The 7,654-nt window shown below is 40.4% G+C and overlaps 1 pseudogene; it reads left to right on the top strand.

Moving 5' to 3' along the window:
- The first annotated feature begins 3,323 nt into the window (after positions 1-3,323).
- LOC122295109 lies at positions 3,324-4,259 on the top strand (annotated as a pseudogene).
- The last annotated feature ends 3,395 nt before the right edge of the window (positions 4,260-7,654 follow it).

The following is a 7,654-nucleotide window of genomic DNA, read 5'->3' on the forward strand; positions in this document are numbered from 1 at the left end:
TCCTTTGTCGCGCGCCAAATCCACTTAGGTTGGTCCTTCAACAGCTGCCAACAATGCTCGAACTGGAATGAGCATTTCTCTAGCGATTGGTACATAACCTTCGCTTTGTCAAACTTGTAAGAGAAAAAGAAACAAATGTTAAATCAATACTTATGAACAGAAATTGTTTGAGTAAAGGACATTGGGATTTGATAATGTTACCTTATCTTGCTCGGTCATGCCACTTTGATTTAACCCTTCAACTTGGGCTAGTTTCGCACAAAATTTGTTTGTGGCCTTTTGGATCACTGACCACCGGTGAATTAAAGACTTTATCGTCCGCTCATTTGTGGTTTCTTTAAATTGATGAAAGTACTCAAATATTTTTTTCCAAAACTGTGAGTGTTTTTGATCTGTTCCCTGGACGGCATCAAGGCTACAATTTAGCCATGTGGAGACAAGTAACTTGTCTTCCTCGGGGGTGAAGTTCGCACCCCTCACTGATTTCCTAACACCGATAGGGTCGTTAGGGAGTTGAGGTGGAGAGTCATCGAGGGTCACTGGAGATGCTCCACATTGCCCACCATAAGTGGGCTCGAGTTGAGGATCTTGACTTAGGAGGTTTGTGAAGTACATATGTCCAGAGTCTTGTGAATCCATTGCTAAAAACGCATTGAAAATGTTAGAAACTAGTTTCGGAAAGTTTGGGGTGTTAGTCCGGGTGGATGGCTCAGAAACCGTTTGGTATGATCTTGGAAAATTGGCAACCCATTGATGGCCAAAACAACCGGTTGCCAATACTTATTGGCCGTCCTGATTACCTAGCCATCGGGGAAATGACCATTAAATTTCCCATATCCCCACAACCGGTTGTCATCATCACAGCCTTGTGGTTTAATTTACACATAATATAACTCAATTAATCAATAATACCAAACAACATGCAAAACAAAATAATCCTAAATACGAGCATCCCCATCCGGTTCTACATCCATATCGAATATATAAATAATTAAAAAGGCTCAGAATGGTGTAAATATTGACACCATGTGTAAGCAAGGAGCCCAACATTCGAATGGCTGCAAAATCTCACCCGAACCCCGATTACCTTTTGTGGAGAGTACCACAAACTGCAATATGGCAATTCGGGTGAGAATTACCCCGCCATATCGATGGGGCCCCATACACACTTCTGACATAACCCGCACTATAACACCATCATCACAGCCTAATATAAACCCTCTCCCCTGATAGATACGCAACACTGCAAATGACCCAACACCAAATATCAAAATGAGCAAACTATTTTATTTCAAGGACAGATCCAGTATATTAAAGTTATTAGCATGTTGGGCTATTAATACCTTCCATAATATAGAGTTATGTGGAGAGAAATTCCACTCTCTAATTATATTACAAAATAGGAGTCCGAAAGCCCAAAAAATGTATTTTCCAAACACAAGGAAATAATAACAAACAAGAGCAAGAGACTAAAATAAAGGGACCGAATACAGCATGTTAAAGGACCAAGAGCAACATTTAAATAGCAGCATGTTATTGGAGCACCAATAAAAATCCATCAATTCATCATGATTTTAAATTGCATAATGAAAACAGAATTTAGAAGAGAGATCACAACATTCAGGGGCAAATTCAACATTGGATATGAAAGACCAAGAAACAGCAGCCCAAGAAGCATGCTTTGAAGGAAAAAGATATGGAAAAAAATGTAGATCCCAAGTTCTCTCAAGCAAAGATGTTCACAGCAACTGAAAACCAAACTTGGATCACCAAAGATTCAAAATCATAAATCTATTCTGGCCCACCAAACAATACATGTGAGCTAGATAATCATCACATTTCCTCTATATACATTTTCGCAGCAACCAAATAATAGCCAAAGGAAAATATGACAGAAACATCATGGAGGATTTTCCCAGCAACCAAACAATCACAGAAGGAAAAACAGGGCAGCAAGAAAGGGGTGAAATTCGCACCAACCAAACAGGGGCACCCTTCATCAAAACGTCCAGCCAAACCTCATCTCATTTCCCAGCAGCCAAACGGGTTACTAAAGAAAAAATGCAACCAAACCGCAGCAAATTTTCACAGCAACCAAACGGGAAGCTCAGGAGAAAATCAGAGGAAACCATCGTATAATTTTCACAGCAACCAAACGGGTTGCTCAAGAAGAAATCAAAGGAAACCATCGGCAAATTTTCACAGCAACCAAACGGGTTGCTCAGGGCAAAATCACAAGGAAACCATCGTATAATTTTCACAGCAACCCGAAGAAATCAAAGGAAACCATCGTCTATTTTCACATCTACCACACGGGTAACTCAGGAAAAAACGAAATCAACACTTCATCCATAAATGTTCACATCAACCAAACGGATAACCCAGGGAAATAGCCACAAGAAAACCCTATCAGTTTTCACAACGATCTTCATTTCGCACAAAGCATTTCCACTTTCATCATCAAGAAACACGCAAGAAATTAAACCGGAAAATGAGAAGAAAGTTGTACCGATTTCCTAGCAGGAGAGGCGAAATCGGGAGCACCAACCGTCGGGAGGGATGAACGCGGGACAGGATGGGGAAATGGGATTTGGGGATGTACAGTAGGTCCCCAAAGATGGGGATTTCCTGTACATCCCTAAAATTAGAAACCCATTTTAGGGAACCGGATGGAGGGAGGGTTTTAGAGAAAACCCTAAAACTTTCAACAAATAATAGGGAAACGGGGGGGATGGGGAACCGAATGGGGATGCTCTAAGACATCTTTTCTGGACGATTTCACTCATTTATTATCGTTCAATAACTTAATGTAATGTTCATACATAGAATCAAGAATCCAATCATTTTAAAATATTTGACGTACACGTTTCAAATATATACCGATTTTGTTGAGAAATTAAGCAATCCACCAATATATACCAACGCTAAGGAATGAAAATGATTTAGTTTATGAGCATTAAACCGCAAACTACCTTCAACAAGCTCACCATAGGGCTTCAAATAGGGATGTCATAACACCCATATACTCATGATATACTTATAAACTACATCTGACTCATCTACGTACCTAAAAATAAATACATAGATTACACATAAGCACAACAAATTATCTATGTTAACTCTATCCATTTACAAAAAATTACTAATGAATTCAAACATCTAATCATAATAGTGTGCATGAAGGTTCAATGATTGAAAAATGCTAACTACAAGCGGGAGGGATAGTCGTCGAGCAGTCAGGTCCTACATGTCCTAAATGAAACGGTGCGTATTATGCAAAATCTTCTTCCTCCTTTCATCTCCCTTCTCATCTTCTCCATCTTCTTCCTTCATCTTCTTCCTTCCTTCATCTTCTTCGTCTCCCCTCTTATCTTCTCCTCCCTCTACTCAAACACACTAAACAGAGCTCGAGACCCATGTTCTGTGTTGTCTGTTGGTGTTGGGAGTTGGGTCCCCTTCTCTCTCTTCCTCCAACCTCTCTAGCCATGGAGCCAAGGGTCCCGGTCCCACTGCCATTGCCACCCACCACCATCCTTGGGAAGTACCAATTGGGGCGTCTACTGGGACTTGGTAGCTTCGCCAAGGTGTACCAGGCACGGTCCATGGTGGACGACATGACCGTGGTCGTGAAGGTCATCGACAAGTCTAAGACTGTCGATGCTGCCATGGAACCGCAAAGAATCCGAGAGATCATGGCCATGCGTCGCCTTCAGGACCACCCTAACATCCTCAAGATTCTCGAGGTCATGGCCACCAAGACCAAGATCTACCTCGTCGTCGAACTTGCCACGGGCGAAGAGCTCTTCTCCAAGATCTCTTGCCGAGGCAAGCTTACCGAGCTGTCGGCGCGACGGTACTTCCAGCAACTGGTCTCAGCGCTGCATTTCTACCACCAAAAAGGCGTAGCCCACCCGACTTGAAGCCCCAGAACCTCCTCCTCGACAAAGATGGTAACCTGAAGGTCTCGGACTTCGGACTCTCAGCTCTCCCCGAGCAACTTAAGAACGTTGCCACACACGGCGTGCGGGACCCCGGCTTACACGGCCCCCGAGATCGTCTGTCGGGGCAGATACGATAGTTTCAAAGCCAACGCCTGGTCTTGCGGAGTCATCCTGTACGTGTTCCTTGCCAGTTACCTCCCATTCGACGATAGCAACCTCGTACATATGTACAAGAAGATTCACCGAAGAAGAAGATGACCACCATCTCTGAGTGTCTTTATTTTTTGTTTTTGTCGTTTTTTATTTTTTTTAATTTAATTGGCGTGGCCTGCACGCCTACCCCACATTTGCATCCCCGACTGACTATAGGAGAATTGTCAATGAATAGAGGAGTCACATTCTCAATTAGTGAGAAGGGTTTAACCGGTCATCAAATTTTGGAACAGATATTCAATATGTGCATATATTTGACAATAAAAATTCAATATATGCATCCACATATTTAATTGGATTCTATATAAATATTCATGTAACTCAAATAAATTAGATTAACATTAGTACACATGCAACACTCGAACAAAAAAGGACATTGGAATCCCTCACATGCACCACCACGTGCCTTCTATGAGTGTGGGTGTCGTTTTGGCTTAAGAGGTTGCCTTGCCTCTGTGTCACGCACAGTGGTGGAGAGTGTACTACGCCGCCAACTTGTATGGCCTTTTTGGCTTCTGTTTCAAGCACCATTGGGTCTCTAATTTGCTATTAAATTCACAACGTCGTTAAAAATAATTCTACATGTGGAATTTGATACAAAATTTTTCTTTTATTATTATGATTTTTTTAAATTTTTATATAAAATATAAATTTTTTTAAATTTTAATTTAATTTTTTTAAATTTTAAAAAAATAATAACATTAAAAAATAATATTTTAAACTTTCAACTAAAATTAAAAATTCGTATCTTACCATCCAAACCTATTCTCAAAGTACAAGGGTGGAGCGCACTCTCTAGAGTCTAGAGTGTAACTGGTCAAGAATGTAACCCGCAACGTTTTCTTCCTCAACCCATTTTTGTTTCAATTTCGACCACTTGATTTCAGTTGTCCATGCCTTAAACATTTTGGAACTGTTTACCGAAACGGCCTCTTGGCTGTTGTAATAACGGGCAGACGATCGAACTAGGAGAAATGATCGATCCCCCCTCGCACAGCTAATGCCTAAGAAATCTTGTATTACTACGTAAGTACTTAATTACTTAATATAAAGACCTGAGCCTAATGAAATAGTACAAACTGTACGTACGTATAAGTGAATTATTAAGAGACCTTTTATTTTTTGGCCTAAAAGAAAAAGGACTCAGGAGTCACTTTTTTAAAATGGTAAGTACGTCGTCTTTGAACTTAATAGAAGTCAAGATGCCATGAGTGCATATTAAAAAATTCTCACAGCTGAAGAGGAAGACACGATCCAATGTATAAGATCAGCTTCAGCTGCATGCATTCATGCATATGCCCATTTGGCCTCCTCCCAAAATTTTTTATTTCATTATATATAATAAAATAATAAAACTTGGCCCATTTTATAACAAAGAACAGCATACACACACACATATATATATATATATATATATATATTTATATAGATGTATGTGTGTGTATGTATTATTAGGACCTTGCTGGAAAATATTGTAATAAAGGAATTCACATTACTGGAAATGTTACGATCAAAGATGGATAGAAAGATCTTCAAGGAAAAGATAACTTTCATTCATATGTAGAAAATCATAAGGAAGATTCGAGGCATTCCATCCTCCAGGTTTATTTATAACAATCTTCAGATTCTACTCAAGTCTTCCTTACAAATTCCCTGACCCTATATATTGTAGTGACATACTAATTATAGAATTACTCTTACAAATTAAAGGAAAATGAAGTCTAACAGTGACAGACAACCCAAGGCACACAGCTAATTAAAAGTAAAAACAAACGGAAGGGTCACAACCCTTAAACGCTGCGTTTCATGTAAGTGAAATGCAGTGTTTAAACTCACGATCTCTACTTCTCCAACTCCAAATGTAGCGTTCTACCAACACAGGAACGACATCATTGCTAGTTATTCCCGCAAAAGACTTAGCTTTAGTTCGATCCCAAATCTAGTTCACTTCAGTTCTTCTCTCAATCTCTAGCACTAGGGTTTCCCTCGCTATCTCCTCCTTCATTCGATGAGAACCCTAACAAGCACCCCCCTTAAAGCACTTGGTCCACCAGGTGCAAATAAAGGCTTTTGAGTTTCCAAAGACTTTCCCAAGTGTTGGCATCGCGTGAACCTCCAAACCATGTGATTAAGACTTCCGTTAGGGGTTGTTATCCCTGGCATCTGATATGGCAGTCGATGATGGCTTAGAGGTCGAGAAGGATCTCGTCGGGGATATCCACAAGTGGAAGTGTGGAAAGAGGCTGAATATGGTTTCCCACCTTCTTGAGGCATGATATATGGAAGGTGGGGATGGATCTTGACTGTGGTAGGCAGTTGAAGGTGATAAGCCACAGATCTGATCCTTTGCTTGACTTGGAAGGGGCCACAGAAGTGAGGTGAGAGCTTCAAACTTCGTTGGACTGCCATTGAGGACTGCTTATACGACTGCAGGCATAGGTACACCAAGTCTCCAACATTGAACTCCCTTTCAGTTCTTTTCCTATCAGTATAGTATTTCATGCGATTTTGTGAAGCCTTTAAATTCTCCTTTAATAAATTGAATGTTTGTTCCCTCATGTGTAGTAGCTTGTCCACTAATTCATTGGTAGATATACCTGGAACGTAAGAAAACAAGGAAGAGAGAGTAATTTTGTAGATGCATGATAGGATGTATTGTAACACCACTCGGCTAGGGCTAGCCAATGGGCCCATTTAGAAGGTTTTGCACCTACATAGCATTTGAGTTAGCCCTCGAGGCACTTATTTAAGACTTTAGTTTGACCATCACTTTGAGGGTGATAGGCCTAACTATAGTTGAGCGTGGAACCCTGCAGTGTGAAAAGTGCCCACCAGAAATTACTGACAAACACTGGGTCCCTATCAGACACAATTGATTTTGGTAAACTATGCAATTTAAAAACATGTGCCATAAATAAATCAGCCACAATAGAGGCAGTATAGGGATGTGATAGAGGTATGAAGTGGCCAAGTTTTGTGAGACGATCCACGACCACTAATATAACATCATAACCTTGGAATTTTGGCAAACCTTCTATGAAGTCCGTAGAAAGGTCTGCCCAAGGCTGTTGTGGAATAGGAAGGGGTTGTAGCAACCCAGCTAGATGAGTCATCTTGTTATTGCCAATTTGACAGATTTGGCACTCTCTCACCATTTGTTTGATATCAGCCTTCAAACCCTTCAACATAAAATCTCTTTTTGCCTTGTGGTAGGTTTTCAAGTATCCCGAGTAACTTGCTAAGGGATCAACATTAATGTAATGGAGAACATTAATCTTGAATGGGGAATATGGTATAATAACAATTCTACCCTTCTTTAAAATCAAACCTTGTTGTAGTTGATAGCCAATGGGGGGATTTGAACCACTGGACAAATTAGTAATCAAATCTCTCATTTATGTTGAGTTACTATAGCTTGCCTTGAGTTCTTCAACCCATTCAAGATTAGGAAAAGAAATCATAGCCAATGCCCATTGTGGGCTACCCTCTTCCTCCACTCT

This window comes from Carya illinoinensis, chromosome 14 (genome assembly GCF_018687715.1).
Source record: "Carya illinoinensis cultivar Pawnee chromosome 14, C.illinoinensisPawnee_v1, whole genome shotgun sequence".
Classification (NCBI taxonomy): domain Eukaryota; kingdom Viridiplantae; phylum Streptophyta; class Magnoliopsida; order Fagales; family Juglandaceae; genus Carya; species Carya illinoinensis.